Source organism: Sciurus carolinensis, chromosome 7 (assembly GCF_902686445.1).
Source record: "Sciurus carolinensis chromosome 7, mSciCar1.2, whole genome shotgun sequence".
Taxonomy (NCBI): domain Eukaryota; kingdom Metazoa; phylum Chordata; class Mammalia; order Rodentia; family Sciuridae; genus Sciurus; species Sciurus carolinensis.
The window spans coordinates 87,269,172-87,294,308 of NC_062219.1; the positions used below are offsets into that span (position 1 = coordinate 87,269,172).

A 25,137-nucleotide genomic window follows, 5' to 3' on the forward strand; every position below is an offset into this window, starting at 1 on the left:
CAGTAAGGACTTGCTCCTTCTGTGCCATTTCATTCTGTATGTTGAACTTTTCCTTTCTGTTACCTTTTTGGGGAAAAGTATTTTTGGGAACTGGTTTGTTATAAAGAAGGAGGAAACTCCATCTGAGCTGTTCCATTCTGAACAACTTCTGTGTGAGCAGGCTCTATCTGAGCAGGCCCCTTCTGAGTAGTATCCTTTTTAAAATATGGAATGCCATAGTACAGTGATGCAGCCATATCAATGTTCATAGCAGCTCAATTCACAATAGCTAGATTGTGGAACCAACCTAGATGTCCTTCGATTGATGAATGGATAAAGAAACTGTGGAATATATATATAATGGAATATTACTCAGCCATAAAGAATGATAAAATTATGGCATTTGCAGGTAAATGGATGAAGTTGGAAAATATGCCAAGTGAAATAAGCCAAGCCCAAAAAACTAAAGGTCAAATGTTTTCTCTGATAAGTGCATGACAATATATACTGAGGGGAGGTGGTGTGGTAGGGGGGAGAGATAAATGAAGAAACTTTGGGTGGTGTAGAGGAAAATGGGGTGGTAGGGGGTGGGGGAAAGATAGTAGAATGAAACAGTATTACCCTATGTATATGTATGATGACATGAATGGTGTGAATCTACATCATGTACAACCATAGAAATGAAAAGTTTTATCCCACATGTGTACAATGAATCAAAATGCAGTCTATAAAAATAAAAATTAAATTAAAAAAATATGGAACACTTCATGAATTTGCATGTCATTCTTGTGCAAAGGTCATGCTAATCTTCTCTGTATCATTCCAATTTTAGTATATGTGCTGCTGAAATGAGCACTGTTTTTTTTTTTTTAATATTTTTTAGAATTAGGGATTGACTCTAGGAATGCTCTACCTTTGAGCTACATCCCCAGCCCTTTTCATTTTATTTTTTAAAAATTTGAGACAGGCTCTTACTAAGTTGCCCTGACTGGCTTCAAATGGGTAATCTTCCTGCTCAACCTCCCAAGTCACTAGGATTAAGGTGTGTGCCACCAGGCCCAGCTCAGCCCAGTTATTAAGACTAGGTTGTGAGCACTAAAGACTTGAGATACTTGAGAGAAGCCTAACCTCCTCTAATGACAATCCTTATTCTCCATTCCCACCACCCCCAGACCCAGTTCTAGTGATCTTTTACTTCTTTTCTACCCATTTGGTATCTTCTTTAGTACAGAGTTTATACTTGATTTTTTTCCTCAACAATGTTTTGGGGTTCCTGGGGAAGAGTTCTTACTTCTTTCCATATCTCAGAGGCCTATGCAGAAGAACTAAAAAGGTATTTTATTAAAAATTTACCATTTGACAAGCTTGAACACCTACTTAAATCCAAGGGTCTTAGAAATTTGTTCTGTGCCATTTAATTCAAAGCACACTAGAGCCCTGCATGTATGCAAGAATAAGGGTGGAATGCATCCTCTTGCCATAGAATGAGCTTTTTTCTGGGTGTACAGGGATTCCCCTATCAGTTCTTTGGTGATTCTGCCTCCAGGAGCCTCAGAAGCTAGATGTAATCATGTGTTGGTCTAGTTGACGCTGTAAGCTCATTCCAAAAAACACCTTGCCCACTCAAAGGCCGGGTGTCACTGGCTTCTTTTGTCAGTAGGCCACATCATCTTTGAAGAGACCCATTGCAGATTTTTGACCTTTTAACTGTCAGTGTTGGATTCCTGTCCTGTACCTGGCTGGTCCTGGTTCCTCTGTGGTAACTTGCTTCCCTCCCTGGATTGGGACTTCCTACCTCTGTACCCCGGCCTGGGCTTGCCAAGGGAATGCTCCCAGAGCTACCTACTCCTGTCCTGGAGAACCTATCTGGCACACCCTTGCTCCACAGTCTTCATATCTTTAGGTCTTGGCTGACTAGCAGTTCCTAGTGTTGGGGGCTGTGCCATGCAGACAGTGCCAGGATGGCGCCTGGCAGTTAGCCAGAGGTTGTCGGCAGCGAGGAAGTTAATTGACATAAGCACACCCAGGTGATTTATCGTCCACGCACACAATGCATGTGCATGTGTTCTCGAGCACTCCTAATTGTGCCTGCTTGGACATCTAGTTTCTTGCCTAATCTTTGCATAAGAGGCGTGGCCCTACTCTCCGCCTCCTGGAGGTGATATAAGCAGGCTGTAGGCAGAAGGCGGAGTGTGCCAGCAGAGCAGCAGCTAGCAGAAAGAAGCGGAGAGAAGCCACTAGCAGAAAGGAAGAAGAAAAGGCAGCAAGCAGATAGAAGCAGCTCGCAGAGAGAAGCAGCAGGCAGCGGCAGAAGGCAGATCACAGAGTGGAGAATTGAGAACATACCTCTAGATCACAGATAGGCAGACCGCAGTACGCGGGACGCATCACTAAGAAGCACCTCAGATAGATGCACCCTTAGTTCACAGGATGCAGGACGCACCTTTAAGAAGCAGCAGAACTAAGAAGATATAGATCTATGAAAGTGTAGTCTCTCTCTTAAGCAAAGTCTCTCTTTCTCTCTTATGCAAAGCCTCTCTCTCTCTCTCTCCTCTCAAAGCAAGTAAGCCTCATTTCCTCTATCCTCTATAAACAAGCAAGTAAGGAAGCAGCTCAGAAATAGAAGTAGTTCAGTTTCCAGTCCACAACTGATAAATACCCGCGCAATTGTTGCCACAGGCGGTAATAAATATTCGTGGATGGCAACACCTAGGTGCCCAGAGCCCTTTTTCATCAATGGGAGAAACACAGCTATGCCCCAAGAGGGCAATCTGCCTCCTTGAGCATGTTCTGGCTTAAGACTCCTAGGTTTCTTTCTGAAGTACCTGATATACCATATATCTTAGGATGAAAAGGATACTAAAGAAGTTCTCAAAGTTGGAATTTTAGTGGTGTCTGTGCCCCTCATCAGTGGCACCGACTTGAGTATTCCCTGCTACATTAATGCTCTTACTCCGAAAGACACAGATGTAGAGGTTTCAGGACACCATGCCTCTGGAGAGGGTAGAGTCCAACTTTTATAAATACTCTTTTTTTAAAATTGTTATTTATTTGACAGAAAACTTCTGAATTAATATAAAGAAATGACAATAACTTGTGTACACACTAATTCAAAACATTTTCACTAAGCACCAAGTAGAACAGTTGCCTATCTTTTCACCAAAAACAACTTTATCATTGAAAGACTGCTTCAAACTTAGTTTATTCAGGATTTTAATCAAGAAACCTAAAACTGCCAATTGGAGCTTCTAATTAGCATAAGATGACCAGGTTAAACCCTTATGGGTAAAAAATAACTTTTAAGTTTCGACCTATACATTCCAACCAAGGGGATATGCTGGCCTCAGGCTGATCAACACCCGTCATAGGTCCACAAGACAAATATCATCCTCAAAGCACACACAAAAAAATGAGTAATATATATATATACACACAAAGTGAGAACAAAGTATCATGTAAAATACATTTTTGTGTATATTCAAGGGGAGTAATGCCTATTTTCCATGAGCATACAATGCAGCAAGGGGCACAGAAACAAATACCATACACTGAAAGGAATGAAAGTCCTGTGCCTTGGAATGGAGTGCAGGCTTCTCGACCAGGGGGCATCCAGGCCAGACCAGGAACAAGAGTAGATATCAAAGCGTGTGGGGAAGGATCTTCCTTGTTGGAGAGGACAAAAGAGCCACAGACCTACTGACTACTCAGAAGACAGTGGAGTGTCTATACTGGCTAAAGCGATGTAATCTAAGAAAAGATACAACAGAGAACAGAAAACCTCCTCCAACAAGAGGGCAAATACCTTCCTCAGAGGAGCCGTGTTTTCTCTATGGAGGTGAAGGAGCCGAGGATCATTCTGCAGGTCAACTCCACCCCAGGCCCTGGTCCCTGGCAATCAAATTCATGAGCAAGAATCCTCCTTCATGTAAACTGCCTTTTCTTCAAAAAATAAAACAAAAACACAAGCAAACAACACAAAATTCAAAAGAAAAAGAATCAGACCAAGCTTTGACCCCTCGTACTTCACCTGTGTCCCAGCTGTCGTGCTAGGGACTGGTCTGCTTTGTTACTCACACTGGTTCATTACTGCAAGGCATCTAGCATATCATGCTCCTAGTACAGCTCCCCATCCAACAGGCAACACCACACAACACAAACTCACCTAAACAAAAGGCAGCATCAAAATAAGGATCTGCTGTGATATTACTACACTAACAGCATATTTTAACCCTTTTTTCTGAGTCATTTACAAAAAATTTACAAAATACCTACACTACTATGGAAGCATTACAAACATTGCATTAGATTCTTCTTCTTGAGGTAGTTCAAAGTCTTGAGACAGCAAATTTACATATTTTTCTCTACTATCATGAATGGGTAGTAAATGTTAAAGGACTAAAACCAAATTCCTTCTCCCCTGATTCTGGAGTATTGTAATTTTCCCCTTAAGATAATAACAAACTAACAACTGGGAAAAAAAACTATATAAAAGCCATATAAAATTTTTAAAAACAAGCAGAAAAACAAGAAAGAATCTGTGTCATCAAACTAAGTCTAAACTTTGCTACAAACAAAACCAAACCTCACTTGGTTCACCAAGCCATAAGCATTTTATAAACTAATCAAGTAATTAACAGTTCACAAAAATCAGGGAAAATTTTTAGGTAGAAACAAAATTAACACCAACTAATACCCTGGCAAATAATTCTTCTAAAATGTCATGTCCACACAGAGAGGTTTGGTGAAACTGTCTTCAAGAGGCTACCTTGTAGGCCAGACCCCTCTCAGGTCTGCTTCAGAGGCTCAGGGATATTGGCAGAAACCTGCTCCAGGTAGGCCAAGGAGCCCTGAGGGACTTTGGCTGGTTTTTTTGTGCTGCACATTGATGTCCTCCAGCACCTGCTGCCAATGCCTTAGCTTTGTCAAATGCTTCTGCACCAGCGCATCTGTCTGCTGCAGTTCATTCCTTAGTTCTGAGATGTCCTCTTTGATAACTTGCTCCAGTTTCTGGACATGCCAGGGTCCAGCCCTAGCAGAAGTCCATGGGTTCCACACAGGTAAACAGGGTGCGGGGAGACAGCGTCGGCGATGGATGGAGAATGAAAGACACAGACTGTCAGGGGCGGGCTCTGAGGGCCCCAGAGCCGCACCGTGGCCTGATCTCTAAGATGGCGCCTGGCAGCTTGCCAGACATAGCTGCACTCATATACGGGTTTTAGGAAGTAACTCTGGTTGGCTGTTGTACATGAGGCGATCCTGGTATCTGCCTGGAGACTGTTCCTTGATAGGCTGACTTTCCTGGTAGTCTACTCTCTGATAGGCTGATGTTCTCAATATAAGTCTGAGACTTGCGGAATAAACTCCTTTTGGTTCCTGTGCTCAAGAAGAGCGTACGCGTTGTGACTGTCCCCGCGGGCGGTGGGTGATCATAAGTGGTGCCGAAACCCGGGAACTCGAGTTACGAAGAAGGAACTGATCAGGTAAATACAGGGTAAGTAAAGTACAGTCTGGCCAGGTTAAAGTTCGCGGGATAAGCGACGGAGACTAAGTGTTTGTGTGAGCTTTCGTTTTTGTTTTATTAGTTAAAGTGGTCTGCCTTTTGGTTTGTTTAGCGGTAGCTAATGGGCACTGAAATGTCACGAATGCGCATGGAAGGTCCCTTAAAGGATTTGCCCTACAGATCTAAAAGGTCCCTTACCTCCTGATACTGTTGGAATTTTATTAGGTAGGAGCTCTAGTGCACTCAGGGAACTTAGTTATCCCTGGAGTTATTGACTCTGATTTTACAGGAGAAATTAAGGTTCTTGCACATTCTCCTCTAGGAATTATCTCCATATCACCTTGGGACCGCATAGCTCAGCTTTTGATTATTCCCAGCCTTCATAATAATTTTCCATCAACCACAGCAACCAAGGGAACTGCAGGTTTGGGATCTTCTGGGGTTGATTTTGCCTGTCTTACCATGGACTTAAAAAATAGGCCAATGCTTAAAATAAAGATTAAAAATTGAGAATTTTTGGGACTCCTAGATACAGGAGCTGATATTAGCATTATTACATTAAAAGATTGGACAAAAGAATGGCTCTACAAGTAGCCGAACAAACCCTGAGGGGATTGGGTGTAGCTTCTAGCCCACATAGGAGTAGTTCTATATGATGAGGGCCAACAGGGAACATTTCAACCTTATGTCTTAGACCATTTACCTGTTAGTTTATGGGGCAGAGATATTCTCATGCAAATGGATTTAGTACTCACTACAGAAGGCCATTATAGCCAAAAGGCTCAAAATCTAATGGTAAAACAAGGTCATAAATGGGACAAGGGGATAGACCGCTATGGCCAGGGAAATACCCAGCCAATTAGTGTTAAGGGCAATCAAGGTCGACAAGGCTTGGGTTTTTCCTTGGGGCCACTGAACAAAAGTATGTAAAAATAACTTGGAAATCCAATGCACCAGTGTGGGTCTCTCAGTGGCCCCTAACATTAGAAAAACTTAAAGCGGCCCAAGAACTGGTACAACAACAATTAGAAGCAAATCATATTAGACTTTCAACTTCTCCTTGGAATACCCCTGTTTTTAATACTCCAAATATATTATTATGCCACTCTGAGGAAGATATTTTAAAGGATATTTACTCTGAATTAATATTACAACTCAAATTATGGGGACTCATTGTAGCCCCTGAAAAGGTTCAAGTTGGTACTACACAAGAATTCTTAGGAGCCCAATTAATATCTTACAAGGGGATCCCCATCCCACATTTCCCAGAGAGCTCACTCCTGAAGCGCATCTGGTTTTGAATATTATTCAAAAAAAGATTAGATGAGGCCCAAGTAGATCATATTGATCTCTCTCAGCCATTACAATTCATTGTTATTCCTAACAAGAAACTACCCACTGGAGTCTTTTGGCAGGAGGGTCCCTTGTTTTGGGTCCATCTAGCCTGTTCACCCAATCAAACTCTCTTACCCTACCCTGAAGCAGTAGCTCAAGTAATCTTAAAGGCACTTAAATCATCTATCACAGTGTTTGGAATTCATCCAGCTACTATCATTATTCCCTATGATAAGCATCAACTTTCTTGGTTTTGTAATTTCATGGATTCTTGGACTGTTGTTAGATGCTCCACTCAAGCTAACTTTGATATTCACTATCCTAAACATCCTTATATACAATTTTGTAGTAATAATTCTGTAATATTCCCAAGAGTTACCTGACAACAACCTATTCCTAAGGCTCCTGTGATTTTCACTGATGGATCCAAAACAGGGACTGGAGCTATTTGTTATCTAGATAAAGTCCAAACATTCCTTTTCCTTACTAAGATAGTTTATATATAGTTCAAGCTCTCAGTAACTTAGAATGTGCAGGGCTTATTGCCCCAAACACTACTATTTTTTATCCTTTACAGACTTTACAACAAATGATTTGGGATTGTTATAATTCTTTCTTTATTGGACATATCAGAGCTCATACCAATTTACCTGAACCTTTAGCTCTAGGGAATAATGTAGCAGACGTAGCAACTAAGGATTCCCACATTTTTTCTGCGTTTGAGGCAGCAAAAAATTATCATCAACAATTCCATGTTAATTCTACAACATTAAAACTGAAGTTTCCCATTACTAAAGAAACTGCACGTGCTATTATTAAATCTTGTGGCCAGTGTACAGTCCTCCATCATCCACCTTCTATAGGAGTTAATCCTAAAGGACTGTTACCTAATCATCTATGGCAAATGGATGTTACTAGTCTGCATGGTGGGGAAACTGAGGAACCTTGCAGGAATAGGGCAAGGGAAAATTCAAGATCCGCCTCCGGGAATAGGTACGGCAGGAAAAGTAGGAACCTTGCAGGAGTCTCTGGCCAGAGCAGTTTAAGGGCAAGGGATAGTAAAAAGAAATAGGGTCAATCGAAAACTAAAGGTCGCAAAGGACACTACAGTTGAAGTGTAAAAATGCGTGTATTTTGTGTTTGTGTGTTTGTCAAATTCAAGATTCTTGCTCTAAGTAGCGAGGTAAGCTGAGGACCCTGTCTCTTCCTCTGAGGCAGTTAGGCACTCAGGATAGCTGGCCAGGTGGTGAAATATAAAGAGGATCGATCATAAAGGAGCTCCGGAGTATGTGTATTGAGTGTTGTTTGTGTGTTTGTACTGCTGTTAGTGTGGCCTTTGTACAGTGAAGGATGGATTCAGAAATATCACGAAATCAGTCTGAAAGGATAATTCTAAAAGGAGGCATGAAAAATATATTACAAGGAGAAGAAGTGCTGGGAGAGATGAAAGAGGAAGTTAACTGGGGTAACCAAAAACAGGAAAGTTCTGGGGAAGAAAGAAACACTGGGGAAGAATTAGAAAATAAGGAAACCAGTGTATGATCATATGTTCAAACTCTAGTAGAAATAAGCCCAGGTTTATAGAAGAAAAGCTGCTCAGTGTGCCACAGCAGGATCTTCATAAACAGGATCTAATAGCAACAGAAAAGAACTCTTAAAGAGAACAAAGTGAGGAAGGATTGAGTGGTAGTAACCTAGAAAACAATTACTCAGAAAATTTAAGAACAAGGGAAAAAGGAGAGCTAAATCTAATACAAAGAACCCCCAAAAGAAATAACCAAGTGGTAGTGAAAACTTAAGAACAAGGGGAAAAGGTAGTAGAAAGCTAAACCTAATATAAAGAGCTTCAAAATTTGTAGAACCTGCCCATATTTGAGGACCAAAATAGAGATACCATCAACCATTAGAAAAACTTTAAAGAGGCAGTTAAGACTGATTGGAAACAGGTATGCAGAGCAGTGTTATCTGGAGGACAATGTCTAATTGGAGAGCTCAGTGGCAAGAAATAGCTGTTGAAACTGCTTGCAGAAACGTAGTAGCAAGGTTTCCTGGTAGAAATGTTGATATGCTAATAGAAGGCTAATATGATACTCAAAATCAATATGATCCTGGAGTGTATGCACAAATATACAGCAGCAAAGAGACAATACCCTAACAAAAGATAAAAGATAACTATAGTAAAATCTGTTACACCTTATGCCCCCAGGTCTTTGTCCAAAGTGTAGAAAAGGAAAACATTGGGTTAATGAGTGCAAATTACTGATGTTGAGGGCAAGATGTTACCAAATCATTTAAGAAACAAGGCACAGGGCTCTTCAACTCAAGGCTCACAAAATGGAAGCAGCTGTCATAGCTCTTGTAGAGTTTAAGGAGTAACAGATCTTTTTGCTGAGAGTGATTGCATCACTCAGGCAATTCCCAAATTGGAATTGGTTGGACCCATAGCCCCTCATAAGCTGATTTAGCCACATAGATGATTTTCATCTTTTTCTCAGTAAAGCAAGCTGCTTATTTTCATCCTATGTAACTTTTTAATTCTTCATGTTGGTACCTCACCTTTAAGGAGGGTTTATAAGAAAGGGAAGTGCACTGATTTGAAAGTTAATGGAGTTAATATTGAAAAATGTAGAGAGGGTGAAATAGTTTTTTCAGCATAATTTGGCACCAAATTTTGGGGATTTTTAGGTTTTACACTAATAGGCTTGGGTGTGCTTGTATTAATTCTATTCTGCATCTACAAATGCCTCAAAGCCAGTCAACAGGCTTATAATGTGATCATAAGATAAGATTTCTGAAAGTGTAGTCTCTCTCTCTCTTAAACAAAAAGTCTTTCTCTCTTATGCAAAGCCTCTCTCTCGCTCCTCTTAAAGCAAGCAAACCTCAGTTCCTCTATCCTCTATACCCACGCAAATTGTTGCTGCAGGTGGTGACAAATTGCCATGGGCGGTGACAGTTACTCACATTCCTGAATTTGGTAACCTTAAACAACTTAAAATGGACAATGGCCCTGCTTATACTTCAACCTCTTTTAACCAATTTCTCATTAAATTTGAAATAACTCTAACCACAGGTATACCTTATAACCCACAAGGACAAGATATTGTTGAACGTGCACATCTCACCCTCAAAAATACTCTTTATGAACAAAAAGGGGGAATAGGGGAGACCTTCAGGTCCCCTAAAGATAAACTTTCTCTTTGCCTCTTTATTTTGAGTTTTTTAACTCTGGATAATGAGGGTCGCTCTGCCGCTGAGAGACATGGCAATCATAAACAACATGATAGAGTGACGGTGAAATGGAAGGATGTTCTTACTGGACAATGGAACGGCCCGGACCCGGTGCTTTACTGGAGCCGTGGCTTGGTTTGTGTGTTTCCACAGGATAAAACGTCACCTATCTGAGTTCCTGAACGGCTGACTCGACCAGTGGCAATGCTACCAACAAGTAATTCGGATCAACAAAATGAAGACACCAAAGACACTCCTGACGATCATGCTATTGACAGTTTTTCACCCCTTAGCCATGCTTTCTTTTCACCCAGGTGAAAATGGTTCTACATTTCAAGAATACATAAAAAACTTAACAGGAAATGCTGTTTTACTTTCAGGATGGGTACCTTGCAGACATAATGCTACAGGAACTACTTTCAAAACCCCTAAAATCTTCCCTCCTTGTAATCCTAAACATAGTACACTTCCATATGGACAGGTTGTCAACATGCAGGACCAGCAACTCCTGTACAAATGGATTTTTTTTTTCACTCCCAATTTCACTTCTTTCACTGCTAATGATAACTTCACTAATAATGTTCAATTAGGCATGAAACGTGTCAACCCCTTTGACAATTGGATGCTTTTCACTGCAGCTTCAGGATATACTAACTTACAATCTTTTTTCAGTCTCTTAGGAGGGGCATTTCGGCTATGTACTTGGAACTCCTCTACATGGACAAACAGTTCTAGGTTCACTAGTGCTGCCTCACAATCTACGTGTACCTGAAATATTACCTTTCCACCTACCTCAGTTTGTGTGTCCCCCCCTTTTTTATGTTTTTAACTTCTTCTCTTCTCAATTGCACCTCAAGCAAATGCATATTCCTACCTTCCTACGTGTTCCAGTCTCTGTTACAGATAACAGAACTGCCAGTACTACTATCTAGAGACAAGAGAGATTTTGGCATCACAGCGGCTGTGGTCACTGCAATAGTGGTTTCTGCAACAGCAGCACTAGCAACTGCCATACCTACAGCAACAACAGTCAATCACTTGGCCAAAAATACAGCTACAGCCTTACAGACTCAAGAAGCTATAAACAACCATTTTAAGGCAAGCATACTCCTTGTAAATCAAAGAGTGGACTTACTACAAGAACAAGTGGATATCTTGCAAGAACTTTTGGGACTGGGATGTGTTTATCCTTTAAGAGCAGTGTGTGTCACCCCTATTGCTTATAATAACCTTAGCTCTGTGGCTATGTTATCTAAAAATCTCTCTGTCTACCTTACTGGCAATTGGTCATCTATGTTTGATAATTTAACCAGTCAGCTACGAGCTGAAATACTCAGAGTCAATGCCACCAGGGTTCAAGTTGCATCGGTATCCAAGATGTTCTCTTTGTTATCTAAAGCCCTGGGATTGACAAAACAGTGGGCTGGAACAGTAGCTGTTCTGATTATTATCTGCTTAGGGATAGCCTATGTTATACGCAGCCAAATCAGAGCTCGCCAAGATGCCCGACGTCATCGACGGGCTGTAGTACAGGCTTTGACAGCCATTGAGACAGGCACATCCCCCCAAGTATGGCTAAGCATGCTGGACCAGTAGTCAAAGACGGGTAAGATCCGTGGAAATGCATACCAACCTAAGACAGGGTTCTGACGCCTGGAGGTCAGAATTCCAATGACGGGTAAGGATGTAATTTGCCATGGACAACCTAAGACAGGCATGGTCCCAAGTCATCTTTTCTTTATTTAAAGAATAAGGGGGAGATGTCAGGGCCGGGCTCTGAGGGCCCCAGAGCTGCACCCTGGCCTGATCTCTAAGATGGCGCCTGGCAGCTTGCCAGACTTAGCTGCACTCATATACAAGTTTTAGGAAGTAACTCTGGTTGGCTGTTGTACATGAGGCGATCCTGGTATCTGCCTGGAGACTGTTCCTTGATAGGCTGACTTTCCTGGTAGTCTACTCTCTGATAGGCTGATGTTCTCAATATAAGTCTGAGACTTGCGGAATAAACTCCTTTTGGTTCCTGTGATCAAGAAGAGCATACGTGTTGTGATTGTCCCCGTGGGCTTTGGGCGATCATAACAGACTCTAGTTCTGGTGCAATAAATCCCACTTTATTCTGGGTAAGACTGGGTTTATATACATTTTTCTTCAGGCTATACTGGCAGTCTTATGGTTAATATTAAAGAAGTTTCCAAAGCATAGGCAGAAAACAACAACCTTACAGATTATCCTTACCTAATCACAATTGTTTTAAGAATATCTAACTATGTCGATGAGCTAATACAATATTTACTTCCTTAATATCTAAACTCTATGTGACCTAAGACTATTCTTATTATTCTCGCGGTTAAAACAATAGACAAGCAATCTCATGTGACCATCTGTACTAGGTCCATCTGGTTAATATCTAAATTGCTGAGTTAAGGGTTACAGTAGGGCAGCAGTCCCAATTGTAATTGTGTACCAACATTTATTATAGGGGTGACATATTCTTTGTAGGAAGGAAGGAATGTTGTGAAACCTTATTCTCTTACCTCACCACCACACATGAACAAAACCATTGTTAAAATTTAACCAGCCTGTTGGAGACAAAGGCAGATCTACAACTATTTTCTCCAGAGGCTTTCAGGGACTCATTGCATGGTTGCAAAATTATTTTTAATTTTGTTAGTGGTAAAGACCCATTGTTTTTCAGATTGTAGGTAATATTTTCTGGAATTTTTGTTGTATTCCCCTCAACCCCTTAAGCAATCCGTTCAGACTGAAATGAATAATATATTATCAGAAAAACACAGAAGAAAAAACACCATGCTCCGGAGCAAAACATCCGGCAATTCCTTTTAGGATGAGCCTTTGCAATCATCCTCCAGAGGATCTTTGTCAAGCACTGGATGGAATTCCGGACGCCCCCGCATGGACAGACAACTGCAATCTTTTTGTAGAAAGAAGCATTCTGTCTGTCTTGCAATGTCTAGAAACTTCTGGATACACTGATCAACACCAGTTGGAATTTCTTCCTGATCGGTGCCATTGACATAATCTTGACTCATGAGAGAAGCAAAGCAAGCCTCGAAAGATGACTCCAACTCGTCCACCAAGGTGCTGCTAGAAGTTCTGGAGGCGCCAGGCGCTGCGTGGAGAAGGGAAGCGTGCCCCCCCCCCGACCCCCGTGAGTCCCGGCTCGGGTGGCAGTGGCCCCGGAGACTGCCCGGAAAACATACCGTCCAGTGGAGCCGACGTGTTTGGGATGGCGGGCCGGAGCTGGCCCACTCTATACTCTTGACGCATCATCCAAATGGAACTGAGGAAAAGTATCTCCCTCTCTATACTGCCAAGCAGGGGGAAATGTGCCATTCATTCAATTCTTGTGCTTCATGTTTGAGGCCTTGTACAGAAAGGGATAAAATGAAACCCACAGGAAGAAGTGACAGTGACCCAAGGACACGCATTTTCCCCGGCCTTCGTGGCAGATGGCATCCCACAGACAACTGGTGGACACACAAGAGGCTGTCACTGGGTTGGCACATGCCGGCTGAGGATGGATCCAGCTCATCCCCTTCGGAATGCCGCAGGCATTTTTCCCTAGGCTACTGCCTGGTCAGGCTCCCGAGGGCCCCTAGGATCTTTCACCAATTTTAGGGGTGAGCACACAGCGCGGGGAGGGGCAGTTTGTCAGTCTGGGTGCCCAGGACGCTGCCAGGAGGCCACTGAATGCGCAGCTCTGCCAACCCGGCCTCCACGGGCGTCCGGGTTTTAGGTCCAGCCGCAGACTCTTCTCTCCCCACATGGCCACTTCCCGGGCTCCAGGGAGGCTGGGCTCCTGGCTTGCGGGCAGTGGCTCTGCAGGCGGCGGCTGGCTGCACCAGCAGCCCGACTCCCGCACAGAACACGCTCCCAGAGGGTCCACGTGACGCCCTGCGCCGCAGCCGGGCACTTAGGCGGGATCACGGCTACAACTGCCTGGGCGCCCTCTGGAAGGTTTGCTGGAAGGTTCCGGCACGCCTCCGGAGGTGCTGCTGTCCCCTCATTCCCCGGTTGGTTGCCGCCCGCCGCCACACTCTTCTCCTGTGTTACCAGTCACCAAAATTGAATTTGCGTGCCCGAGGTGCAGCAAACAACAATCACCACAGAGCACTGGGGCTTGGAGTACAGAAAGTTTAATTGAAAAGAAAGCGACCAGTGCTCTGTGGTGATTGTTGTTTGCTTCAAGAGCGAACACCATAAATTAACTTGGAATAGTAAGCCATCAGCTATAGGGACAGATAATGTAAACCCCAATTAGATAAAAGAGGGTAAATAACTGTGAAGTCATAGACATTGAAGTTAAAGCCCAGTACTCTTGCTTTATGACTGGTGAGACTGACTTGCTTGATGGTTAAGAACAAACTTAGAGATTGAGATTAAATACAGAGGTAAGAAAAGTCCATATTTGGGTCTTGCCCTCAGTGTCAGCCTGAACCCAGGGAACAAGAGGACTTCTCTAAGGAGGTTTGCAACTCTGGGTCACACAACCTCCTGAGCAAGGAGATTGATGAGACTGGTAGAGAAAAAGCGACTCAGTGCATCTGCTGCAGAGGAGGGTCAAGGAAAAAGGGAGATATCCCTGGTGCTTTCAAGGGAAGCCACCTCATCAAGGAGACCCTACCTAACCAATAGCACTAAGGGAGCTAAGAAGCTGCTCTTAAGTTCTCTATGAGTGACCCCTGCGGGAACTCAGCTGACTCTTTAACAGACAGGAACAGGTCACTTTGACCAGCTTGATCTTAAACACCTAGCAAAATAGTTAAAACCAAAATATAGCCATTCTTGGGCATTTAAAAGAAATAATACTTAAATGTAACTTAAAATGTACACTTGTGTTAGCCTACTAGAATAAAGACTAAAAGCTACAAAAGAGAGATTCTTAGGCAAATGTGCCTGATAACTATCAAGGAAGGAGAGAGAAGATGAGATCTAAAATTTTCTGGTGGAATTTCCTGGTTTCTCTAAGTATATAATCATATCGTCAGCAAATAGGGATCGTTTGAGTTCTTCTTTTCCTATTCGTATCCCTTTAATTTCTTTGGTTTGTCTGATTGCTCTGGCTAGAGTCTCAAGGACGATGTTGAATAGAAGCGGTGAAAGAGGGCATCCCTGCCTTGTTCCAGTTTTTAGGGGGAATGCTTTCAGTTTTTCACCATTTAGAATGATATTAGCCATGGGCTTAGCATAGATGGCCTTTACAATGTTAAGGAATGTTCCCACTATCCCTATTTTTTCTAGTGTCTGAGCATGAAGGGGTGCTGCATTTTATCAAATGCTTTTTCTGCATCTATTGAAATAATCATGTGATTCTTGACGTTAAGTCTATTGATATGGTGAATTACATTTATTGATTTCCTAATGTTGAACCAACCTTGCATCCCTGGGATGAAACCCACTTGATCATGGTGCACTATCTTTTTAATATGTTTTTGTATGCGATTTGCTAAAATTTTGTTTAGACTTTTTGCGTCGATGTTCATTAAAGATATTGGTCTGAAATTTTCTATCCTCGATGTGTCTCTGTCTGGTTTAGGTATCAGGGTGATATTGGCTTCATAGAATGAGTTTGGAAGGGTTCCCTCAACTTCTATTTTATGGAATACTTTGAGAAGAATTGGAATGAGCTCTTCTTTAAAGGTTTTGTAGAACTCGGCTGAGAACCCATCTGGTCCTGGACTTTTCTTTGTTGGTAGGCTTTTGATGACTTCTTCTATTTCATTACTTGAAATTGGTTTACTTAAACTGTGTATGTCAAATAGAAGAGGAGGGAACTCTCCCAAACTCATTCTATGAAGCCAATATCATCCTGATACCTAAACCAGACAGAGACACATCAAGGAAAGAAAATTTCAGACCAATATCTTTAATGAACATCGACGCAAAAAGTCTAAACAAAATTTTAGCAAATCGCATACAAAAACATATTAAAAAGATAGTGCACCATGATCAAGTGGGTTTCATCCCAGGGATGCAAGGTTGGTTCAACATCAGGAAATCAATAAATGTAATTCACCATATCAATAGACTTAACGTCAAGAATCACATGATTATTTCAATAGATGCAGAAAAAGCATTTGATAAAATGCAGCACCCCTTCATGCTCAGACACTAGAAAAAATAGGGATAGTGGGAACATTCCTTAACATTGTAAAGGCCATCTATGCTAAGCCCATGGCTAATATCATTCTAAATGGTGAAAAACTGAAAGCATTCCCCCTAAAAACTGGAACAAGGCAGGGATGCCCTCTTTCACCGCTTCTATTCAACATCGTCCTTGAGACTCTAGCCAGAGCAATCAGACAAACCAAAGAAATTAAAGGGATACGAATAGGAAAAGAAGAACTCAAACGATCCCTATTTGCTGATGATATGATTATATACTTAGAGAAACCAGGAAATTCCACCAGAAAAGTTTTAGATCTCATAAGTGAATTCAGTACAGTAGCGGGATATAAGATCAATGCACATAAATCTAAGGCATTTTTATACATAAGTGATGAATCTTCAGAAAGAGAAATTAGGAAAACTACCCCATTCACAATAGCATCGAAAAAAATAAAATACTTGAGAATCAATCTCACAAAAGAGGTGAAAGACCTCTACAGTGAGAACTACAGAACACTAAAGAAAGAAATTAAAGAAAACCTCAGAAGATGGAAAGATCTCCCATGTTCTTGGATAGGAAGAATTAATATTGTCAAAATGGCCATACTACCTAAAGTGCTATACAGATTCAATGCAATTCCAATCAAAATCCCAATGATGTACCTTACAGAAATAGAGCAAGAAATTATGAAATTCATCTGGAAGAATAAGAAACCCAGAATAGCTAAAGCAATCCTCAGTAGAAAGAGTGAAGCAGGGGGTATCGCAGTACCAGATCTTCAACTCTACTACAAAGCAATAGTACAAAAACGGCATGGTATTGGTACCAAAATAGAAAGGTGGATCAATGGTACAGAATAGAGGACACTGGACACAAACCCAAATAATACAATTTTCTCATACTAGACAAAGGGGCCAAAAATATGCAATGGAGAAAAGATAGCCTCTTCAACAAATGGTGCTGGGAGAATTGGAAATCCATATGCAACAGAATGAAACTAAACCCATATCTCTCACCATGCACGAAACTAAACTCAAAATGGATTAAGGATCCTCGGAATCAGACCAGAGACCTTGCATCTTACAGAAGAAAAAGTAGGTCCAGAGCTTCAACATGTTGGCTTAGGACCAGACTTCCTCAACAGGACTCCCATAGCACAAGAAATAAAAGCAAGAATCAATAACTGGGATAGATTCAAACTAAAAAGCTTTCTCTCAGCAAAGGAAACTATCAGCAATGCAAGAGAAGAGCCTACAGAGTGGGAGAAAATCTTTGCCAATCATACTTCAGATAGAGCACTAATCTCCAGAATCTATAAAGAACTCAAAAAACTCTACACCAAGAATGCAAATAATCCAATCGACAAATGGGCTAAGGAAATGAATAGACACTTCACAGAAGAAGATCTACAAGCAATCAACAAACATATGGAAAAATGTTCAACATCTCTAGTAATAAGAGAAATGCAAATCAAAACCACCCTAAGATTCCATCTCACCGCAATTAGAATGGTGAGTATCAAGAATACAAGCAACAACAGGTGTTGGCGGGGATGTGGGGAGAATGGTACACTCATACATTGCTGGTGGGGCTGCAAATTAGTGCAGCCACTCTGGAAAGCAGTGTGGAGATTCCTCAGAAAACTTGGAATGGAACCACCATTTGACCCAGCTATCCCACTCCTTGGCCTATACCCAAAGGACTTACAATCAGCATACTACAGAGATACAGCCACATCAATGTTCATAGCTGCTCAATTCACAATAGCCAGATTGTGGAACCAACCTAGATGTCCTTCAATTGATGAATGGATAAAGAAACTGTGGTATATATATATATATATATATACAATGGAATATTACTCAGCCATAAAGAATGATAAAATTATGGCATTTGCAGGCAAATGGATGAAATTGGAGAATATCATGCTAAGTGAGATAAGCAATCTCAAAAATCCAAAGGACGAATGATATCGCTAATAAGCAGATGATGACATATGATGGGGGGTGGGAGGGGGGCAAGAATGGAGGAAGGAAGGACTGTATAGAGGGAAAAGAGGGGTGGGAGAGGTGGGGGGGAAGGGAAAAAATAACAGAATGAATCAAACAGCATTACCCTATGTAAATTTATGATTACACAAATGGTATGCCTTTACGCCATGTACAGGCAGAGAAACAACATGTATCCCATTTGTTTACAACAAAATAAAAAAATAAAATAAAATAAATAAAGTAAATAATAATTAATAAATAAATTGTGTATATCCTCCTTGTTCAGTTTAGGCAATTCATATGTCTCTAGAAATTTGTTGATGTCTTCGAGGTTTTCTGTTTTGTTGGAGTATAGGTTTTCAAAATAGCTTCTAATTATGTTTTGTATTTCAGTCGTGTCTGTTGTGATATTTCCTTGTTCATTCTGAATTTTAGTGATTTGGGTTTTCTCTCGTCTTCTCTTTGTTAGTGTGGCTAAAGGTTTATCAATTTTGTTTATTTTTTCGAAGAACCAACTATTTATTTTGTCAATTTTTTGGATTGTTTCTTTTGTTTCAATTTCGTTGATTTCAGCTCTGAGTTTAACTATTTCCTGTCTTCTACTACTTTTGGTGTTGGTCTGTTCTTCTTTTTCTAGGGCTTTGAGCTGTAGTGTTAGGTCGTTTATTTTTTGAGTTTTACTTCTTTTATTAAATGCGTTCCATGAAATAAATCTTCCTCTAAGTACTGCTTTCATAGTGTCCCAGAGATTTTGATATGATGTTTCTTTGTTCTCATTTACCTCTAAGAATTTTTTAATTTCCTTCCTAATATCTTCTGTTATCCATTCATCATATAATAGCATATTGTTTAATCTCCAGGTGTTGGAGTAGTTTCTGTTTTTTACTCTTTCTTTAATTTGTAACTTCAATCCATTATGATCTGATAGAATACAAGGTAGTGTCTCTATCTTCTTGTATTTGCTGACATTGGCTTTGTGGCATAATATATGGTCTATTTTAGAGAAGGATCCATGTGCTGCTGAGAAGAAAGTGTATTCGCTCTTGGTTGGGTGGTATATTCTATAAATGTCTGTTAAGTCTAAATTATTGATTGTGTTATTGAGATCTATGGTTTCTTTGTTCAATTTTTGTTTGGAAGATCTGTCCAGTAGTGAGAGAGGCATGTTAAAATCACCTAGTATTATTGTGTTATGGTCTATTTGGTTTCTAAAATTGAGAAGGATTTGTTTGACATACATGGAAGAGTCACTGTTTGGGGCATAGATGTTTATGATTGTTATATCTTGCTGATTTATGCTTCCCTTAAGCAATATGAAATGTCCTTCTTTATATCTTCTGACTAACTTTGGCTTGAAGTCCACATTATCTGAAATGAGGATGGATACTCCAGCTTTTTTGCTGAGTCCATGTGCATGGTATGTTTTCCCCCGTCCTTTCACCTTTAGTCTATGGGTATCTCTTTCTATGAGGTGAGTCTCTTGCAGGGAACATATTGTTGGATCTTTCTTTTTAATCCAATCTGCCAGTCTATGTCTTTTGATTGATGAATTCAGGCCATTAACATTCAGGGTTATTATTGAGATATGATTTGTATTCCCGGTCATTTGGTTCATTTTTAAAATTTTATTTATTTATTTATTTTTTTGACACAACTTGGTTCCTCCTTTATTTGACAGTTCCTTTAGGATAATTCCTCCCTTTGCTGATTTGCTTCTTTGTTTTTTATCTCTTCCTCATGGAATATTTTGCTGAGAATGTTCTGTAATCCTGGCTTTCTTTTTGTGAATTCTTTTAGCTTTTGTTTATCATGGAATGATTTTATTTCATCGTCAAATTTGAAGGTAAGTTTTGCTGGGTATAAGATTCTTGGTTGGCATCCATTTTCTTCCAGAGCTTGAAAAATGTTGTTCCAGGCCCTTGTAGCTTTTAGGGTCTGGATTGAAAAATCTGCTGATATCCATATTGGTTTGCCCCTCAATGTAATTTGGTTCTTTTCTCTCACAGCCTTTAAAATTCTGTCTTTATTTTGTATGTTAGGTATTTTCATTATAATGTGCCTTGGTGTGGGTCTGTTGTAATTTTGTGTATTTGGAGTCCTATAAGCCTCTTGGACTTGATTTTCCATTTCATTCTTCAGATTTGGGAAATTTTCTGATATTATTTCATTGAATAGATTGTTCATTCCTTTGGTTTGTTTCTCTAAGCCTTCCTCAATCCCAATAATTCTGAAATTTGGCCTTTTCAAGATATCCCATAGTTCTTGGAGATTCTGTTCATGATTTCTTGCCATCTTCTCTGTTTGTTCAACTTTGTTTTCAAGGTTAAATATTTTGTCTTCAATATCTGAGGTTCTATCTTCCAGGTGTTCTATCCTATTGGTTATGCTTTCTATGGAGTTCTTAATTTGGTTTATTGTTTCCTTCATTTCAAGGATTTCTGTTTGTTTTTTTTCAATATCTCTAACTCTTCATTGAAATGGTCTTTTGCTTCCTGTATTTGCTCTTTTAACTGTCGATTGGTGTGATCATTCAATGCCTGCATTTGCTCTTTCATCTCATCATTCAATGCCTGCATTCGCTCTTTCATCTCATTGTTTGCTTCCCTGATCATTTTAATTATGTACATTCTTTTTTTTTTTATTGTAAACAAATGGGATACATGTTGTTTCTCTGCCTGTACATGGCGTAAAGGCATACCATTTGTGTAATCATAAATTTACATAGGGTAATGTTGTTTGATTCATTCTGCCATTTTTTCCCTTCCCCCCCACCCCTCCTACCCCTCCCCTCCATCTATACAGTCCTTCCTTCCTCCATTCCTGCCCCCCTCCCTAAACTCAACTCCAACCCCAACACTAACCCTTCCCACCCCCCATTATGTGTCATCATCCACTTATTAGCAATATCATTCTTCCTTTGGTTTTTTGAGATTGGCTTATCTCACTTAGCATGATATTCTCCAGTTTCATCCATTTGCCTGCAAATGCCATAATTTTATCATTCTTTATGGCTGAGTAATATTCCATTGTATATATATACCACATTTTCTTTATCCATTCATCAATTGAAGGACATCTAGGTTGGTTCCACAATCTGGCTATTGTGAACTGAGCAGCTATGAACATTGATGTGGCTGTATCTCTGTAATATGCTGATTTTAAGTCCTTTGGGTATAGGCCAAGGAGTGGGATAGCTGGGTCAAATGGTGGTTCCATTTCAAGTTTTCTAAGGAATCTCCACACTGCTTTCCAGAGTGGCTGCACTAATTTGCAGCCCCACCAGCAATGTAAGAGTGTACCTTTCTCCCCACATCCTCGCCAACACCTATAGTTGCTTGTATTCTTGATAATCGCCATTCTAATTGGGGTGAGATGGAATCTTAGGGTGGTTTTGATTTGCATTTCTCTTATTACTAGAGATGTTGAACATTTTTCCATGTTTGTTGATTGCTTGTATATCTTCTTCTGTGAAGTGTCTATTCATTTCTTTAGCCCATTTGTCAATTGGATTATTTACATTCTTGGTATAGAGTTTTTTGAGTTCTTTATAGATTCTGGAGATTAGCGCTCTATCTGAAGTATGATTGGCAAAGATATTCTCCCACTCTGTAGGCTCTTTCTTTGCATTGCTGATAGTTTCCTTTGCTGAGAGAAAGCTATTTAGTTTGAATCTATCCCAGTATTGATTCTTGCTTTTATTTCTTGTGCTATGGGAGTCCTGTTGAGGAAGTCTGATCCTAAGCCAACAAGTTGAAGATTTGGACCTACTTTTTCTTCTATAAGATGCAGGGTCTCTGGTCTGATTTCAAGGTCCTTGATCCATTGTGAGTTGATTTTTGTGCAGGGTGGGAGATAGGGGTTTAGTTTCATTCTGTTACATATGGATTTCCAGTTTTCCCAGCACCATTTGTTGAAGAGGCTATCTTTTCTCCATTGCATATTTTTGGCCCCTTTGTCTAGTATGAGACAATTGTATTTATTTGGGTTTGTGTCCATGTCCTCTATTCTATACCATTGACTTACCTGTCTATTTTGGTGCTAATACCATGCTGTTTTTGTTACTATTGCTTTGTAGTATAGTTGAAGTTAAAAGCATTATTCTTTGTATATTAAATGTGTTCATATTTTGCAGGTATACAAGCCTTTAAAGCAGAAAATTTATCAAGCTGCTGTTCTCCAAATTAAACTTGTCTGTAATGGTAAACCTATCATTTAATGTTCTATGTAGGACCTGTCATCAATAGGGTGTATGTAAAATTTGTTAAATGTATTTCTAAAACTTACTGAGAGCCTGATTTGTTTAAAGGTTAGGCATGAAAGCATTTTACCACTTTGCCACGCAAAAGGAAACTTAAAAGCTGTCTCAGCCTTTCTTTAATTCATGTTTTAGATATAATATTAAATTGTGTTAACTAATGTTCACATAGACGCAGAAGTCAATACCTATAAACTTCTTAAAGATTGCTGACATAACTCTTTAGATCTGCATTTCCATCAGAGAATAGAGCTAAAAGCCCCACCTCACCTGAGATAAGACTCTGCCTCACAACCCTGCTGCATATTAGAATGACTCCAAAGTAAGCCAGTCTTTAACTCATTTAAAGTTGTGTTTAAAAAGTTTGATGTTTGTTGTAAAGATTACTGTGATCTCAAACAAGGGATATAATGAATAACTAGGCCAAAATTCAAGATAGCTATTGCACAAACTGAATGTTTTACTGTTGGTGATTCCATTTTGTATTTTCCTTGTAAACTCTAATTGTCACCTGATCAATATTTTGCAGAAGTACTGCTTCAAGAGTGAACACCATAAATTAACTTGCAATAGTAAGCCATCAGCTATAGGACAGATGATGTAAACCTCAATTAGATAAAAGAGGGTAATTAACTGTGAAGTCATAGACATTGAAGTTAAAGCGCGGTACTCTTGCTTTATGACTGGTGAGACTGACTTGCTTGATGGTTAAGATCAAACTTAGAGATTGAGATTGAATACAGAGGTCAAGAAGAGTCCATATTTGGGTCTTGCCCTCAAAGTCAGCCTGAACCCAGGGAACAAGAGGACTTCTCTAAGGAGGTTTGCAACTCTGGGTCACACAACCTCCTGAGCAAGGAGATTGATGAGGCCACTAGAGGAAAAGTCACTCAGTGCACCTGCTGCAGAGGAAAGTCAAGGAAAAAGGGAGATATCCCTTTCAAGGGAAGCTACCTCATCGAGGAGACCCTACCTAACCAATAGCACTAGTGGAGCTAAGAAGTTGCTCTTAAGTTCTCTATGAGTGACCCCTGTGGGAACTCAGCTGACTCTTTAACAGACAGGAACAGGTCACTTTGACCAACTTGATCTTAAATACCTAGCAAAACAGTTAAAACCAAAATATAGCCATTCTTGGGCATTTAAAAGAAATAATACTTAAATGTAACTTAAAATGTACACTTGTGTTAGCCCACTAGAATAAAGACTAAAAGCTACAAAAGAGAGATTCTTAGGCAAATGTGCCTGATAACTATCAAGAGAAACTGCCAGAGTCAGAAGTTTTAGTCAGTTTAAGGCCTATAGACACAGGTAGGCTTAATCTATGTTTGCTAGTAACAGAAGTATAGAGATCTCTACTAAATGTTGTGTTTACATTCCTGATAACCTGGATAAAGTTAAAGTTCCCAAATAAAGGCCTTGTCCTCTCCAGCCTTTGCTAGGCCTTGTTATGGGAACAACTTCTCAGTTCTTCCACCTCCTGGTGAGGAATTATTGACTTCTGTCATCTTTATGATATTCATTGGCATGTTCCAGATTCTGCAGCATTTATATTGTATCCATCTCATTTCAGTACTCATGTCTTTTTGTTCTTCTCTCATAGAAGCACCCATCCCCAGATGCCTTTACAACCTGCTCTTCTCAACCGGACTTCTACCATGGACCCCTCAATTGACCCGATTTCTAAAAAGGGAACTCCAAACTGCTTGCCCCACGCTGCCCCTTTCCAGCTCGATGAAGCCAGATCGGTCATCACCCCCTTTCCCTACAACAGTGAAGGAGTTCCTAGAATTAGAGGGGTAAATGAAGTCAGAATTGGGGACAGGCAGTTAGTGTAGAAATAGGGAATCAGTCAAATCGAGGAAATGAAGTCCATGAAAACCATCTGCCTTTGGAAGTCTGGAAGGAGAATGGACTTTTTACATCTCACCTGCAAAACCAGCCCCAGTCACTTAGGCAGGAAGGAGAGAGAAGGCTTCAGAAAGAACTGGAGAGCAGAAGATTTTCTTATAAAAAAACAAATGGGGGAATGTAATGTATAAAGCTGCTCCCTGCCCATCAGGTGCAGTCATTTTCCCCGCCTCCCAACCACTTGTAATCTGAACATCCTAGCTAGCTATTAGTTCATCAGTCAGCTTGCAAGTATCCTTCTCCGATATTGGTCCCCTGTTAGCTCGGCAGAATTCAAATGTTTACCATAGCTTCCCCGCCTTCTTTTCCCATCCTTCTGTCTGTCCTCACTTTTCTCTATCCTCCTGGCTTTCACACTCTCTCTAGCGTGTGCCTTTTCTCTTTCCTTTCTCTTTTCCTCTCATTTTCTCTCTTACTCTGCAGGGAGACACTCTGTTTGCTTAATAAACTCCCTTATGTGATTTAAAAAAAAAAAAAAAGTCCAAGTCCAAAGTCTCCTCTGAGATTTAAAGCAAACTCAACTGTGAGAACCTGTGAAACAATAACAACAAAACAAAACAAAAAATAAGTTTTTTGTTTCCAAAATACAATGACACAGAGTAAACATTCCCATTCTAAAAGGGAGACACAGGGACATGGGATGGAAGGATCAGACCAAAGCAATATGGAAATCCAGCAGGGCAAACTTTAGATCCTCAGTTTCCATGTTCTACATCTGGGATGTAAGTGGTGGTATGTGAGTTCTGAAGGGCTTGGGCAGCCCCACCCCTGTGACCTTGCTGATTGCAGCCCACATGGCCATTATCTG

The 25,137-nt window shown here is 40.5% G+C and overlaps 1 non-coding gene and 1 pseudogene across 1 annotated transcript; both read right to left on the reverse strand.

The window, feature by feature from the left end:
* Window positions 1-728: 728 nt before the first annotated feature.
* Window positions 729-835, reverse strand: LOC124989865 (U6 spliceosomal RNA). Its single transcript, XR_007109674.1, has one exon. It is a non-coding gene; the product is annotated as a U6 spliceosomal RNA (small nuclear RNA).
* Window positions 836-4,763: 3,928 nt separating this feature from the next.
* On the reverse strand, window positions 4,764-13,330 carry LOC124989266 (mediator of RNA polymerase II transcription subunit 28-like; annotated as a pseudogene).
* Between the last annotated feature and the right edge of the window lie 11,807 nt (window positions 13,331-25,137).